At 25.5% G+C, this 3,129-nt stretch overlaps 1 long non-coding RNA gene across 1 annotated transcript; it reads left to right on the top strand.

Moving 5' to 3' along the window:
* The first annotated feature begins 703 nt into the window (after window positions 1-703).
* LOC127119668 (uncharacterized) lies at window positions 704-1,951 on the top strand. Its single transcript, XR_007802905.1, has 2 exons — window positions 704-1,099; window positions 1,667-1,951. It is a non-coding gene; the product is annotated as an uncharacterized LOC127119668 (long non-coding RNA).
* Window positions 1,952-3,129: the final 1,178 nt, after the last annotated feature.

Below are 3,129 nucleotides of genomic sequence, written 5' to 3' on the forward strand. Positions count from 1 at the left end.
AAATAACTAAAGTTTAAACAATTAATAAAAGTATGATTAAATTAAAACTCAAAACAATATTAAACTATCAAAAATCTCAATTCTAAATTATTATCAAAAATATTAATTTTAAAATATTAATAAAGATTAAATTCTAAAATCATTCTAAATTAAAATTCTAAAATAATTCTAAATCAACTTATAATTCTAATTAATCTACAATTATTTCTAAAAAAAAAAGATCTAATTAAATTCTAAAATATTTTCAAAGATTAAAATCTAAAATTATTCTAAATTAAATTAAAAATTCTAAAATAATTCTAAATCAACTTATAATTCTAATTAATCTACAATTATTTCTAAAAAAAATCTAATTAAATTCTAAAATATTAACAAAGATAAAAATCTAAAATCATTCTAAATCAAATTAAAAATTCTAAAATAATTCTAAATCAACTTATAATCCTAATTAATCTATAATTATTTCTAAACTAAATTTAATATTTCTAATTATATTTCTAAGAATATTTCTAATATTTTCTAATTAACTTAAAAATTCTAAAACTATTATTTAATTCTAATTTTTTATTCTAACCCAAGCATTTTTCTAATTAGGATTTTAATATTTCTAACCTAACATTTCTAATTACTTTATTTAATTTCTAAATGATCTATTAAGTCCTAGTTAAGCTAATTAATCAAATAACAAATCAATGCTCTTTCTAAGGACCAATTAACAAACAATAATTAAAGAAAAAGGTGCATGTGGGCCTTGTATGTGAATCTGTACTATGTGAATCTGTACGCATTCAGAATTTCCTTTGGTAAAGTTAGAATTCCTCACCTGTTCACTGAGTTGCTAGGAGGAAAGAAAAAAAAACAGATCGGCCGGGAGAAGAATCTTGTTAGAATTCCAAAACGGTGAAACCGTCGCGCTCTCTGCTCCGACCTCCTCTAACCGCAACGGTAAACAAAACTCAGCGCCGACGCACTATCTCAGCAAGCGACGACGAGGATGGCGGCTTCGTCGATGACGCCAACTTCGTGAATCCGGTGACCTCTTCGCACTAGCCACTCCTTCCTCTTACTTTTCTTTCACTATCGATCTGCTTCTGATAAGGTGTGGTTATGGTGCTCTTTGAGAAGAATTGCTTTTTTTTCTATGTTTATGTTGTGTGTTCTAGTGGTTTTTAGAAGAAATAGCTTTGTGTGTGGTTGCTGTTGTTGTTTTAGAGTTTTGAAAAAAAATAGCTTTGCTGCATTTGTTCTTGCCATGCCGCTCTGGTTTTAGGGAAAAAAAGTGCTTCTTTGTTGTTGTTGCGGTTTAAGGTTTTTTAGAAGAAATAACTTACTGTGTTGTGTCTCTTTGGAGTTAACAGAGAAAAAAACTTTGAAAATTTCTTCTGGATTTTTATCAAAAACCCCCCTGTTACTGTTAATTAGTTTTGTGGTTTATATACATGAATGTTGGTTTCTGTGAGATAACTTGTTGGATCCTATTTCCAGATTTTGTGGGATGATTAATCTATGGATTTAAAGTTGTTTATTTAGATAATGCAGTGTGTTTCTGAGCGCTTCCTTTGATTCATTGTGTAACATATTAATCTGCTCTTTCTATTAATTATTTTCCAGCTTTTTAAGTGCTTATTTGATAAGCTGTTTTTTTAATTTTGAATTGGTTTTGCAGGTGAAGTGATGTTGATGCTGATTGATTGAAAAAGGGGGGCTGTTATTCAACAGGTTTTGGAAAAGTTCTGAAGAGTTGGTTTTGAATTGGGAACTTCCAAAAGAGCTTTTGGAAGAGTCTTTGAAATTTGCTTCAAACTGCTGTGTTTACAGCTTATTCCAATTTTCAACTTATTTTAAATATACTCCAAACTCTGTAATAATATTGGGATTTAGAAATTTGAGATTGATTAGAATACTTCAGCTTTTGAAAAGTTGGGTTAAACGTGTAACCCCTTTGTTATTATGCATTGGTCCTTTGGATTATTCAGAACTTATTTGGAAGCATTTTTTGTGTAATTAGTCTCTCTTTTTTAATATGCAAATTTAATTTGAAACTTCCCTTTTTTTTTGAGAACTATGTAACTATTTTTTGATTATCAGCAAGATCTTTTTAAGCCTTTTTTGTTATTTATGTGGATATTTTTATTATGTAATATTTGGATTAAATTTTAATTATGTAATTATTTTTTAAACTTTTCAAAATTTAACTCAATATTTATTTATGCTAATCAATTTCAATTTTAAAAAAACAACCAATTTCCAACATAAGTATAATGACTTAATTTTAAAACAAATTTCTAATTTAAGTATAATGACTTAATTTAAAAAAAAAAACAAATTTCTATTTTAAGTATAATAACTTAATTTAAAAACAAAACAAATTTCTATTTTAAGTATAATGACTTAATTTAAAAACAAATTTCTAAGTATATAATGACTTAATTTTAAAAACAAATTTCTATTTTAAGTATAATGACTTCATATTTAAAACAAACCAAATTTCTATTTTAAGTATAATGACTTAATTTTAAAAACAACAAATTTCTAATTTAAGTATAATGACTTAATTTTAAAAACAATAAATTTATAACTTAAGCACAAAAACTAAGTATAGTAATCTAATTTAAAAAAAAAACAATTCTAATTTAAACACAAAAATTTAAATGTGGGACTTTTAATTTTAAAAAAAACAACACAATTCTATTTTAAACACAAAAATATAAATATGGAACTTTTAATTTAAAAACACAATTCTATTTTAAATACAAAGATATAAATATGGAACTTTTAATTTAAAAAACACAATTCTATTTTAAATACAAAGATATAAATATGGAACTTTTAATTTAAAAAACACAATTCTATTTTAAATACAAAAATCTAAATAGGAGACTTTTAATTTTAAAAAAACATACATGTTTCTAAAAAATGCAAATTCTAAATATGGGACTTTTGAAGCAAAGAAATCTCATGGATTAAACCAAAATGGTCGGACAAAATTGGGGTATGACACTCTAACTTAAGTTTCACAGCACAATCCAAAGATATAAAGGAATGAGTCGCACCTGTGTCAATAATAGCTACAAGAGGAAAGCCATTAACATAACACGTACCTCGGATAAGTCTGTCTTCACTGGAGGT

Source organism: Lathyrus oleraceus, chromosome 2, assembly GCF_024323335.1.
Source record: "Lathyrus oleraceus cultivar Zhongwan6 chromosome 2, CAAS_Psat_ZW6_1.0, whole genome shotgun sequence".
Lineage (NCBI taxonomy): Eukaryota > Viridiplantae > Streptophyta > Magnoliopsida > Fabales > Fabaceae > Lathyrus > Lathyrus oleraceus.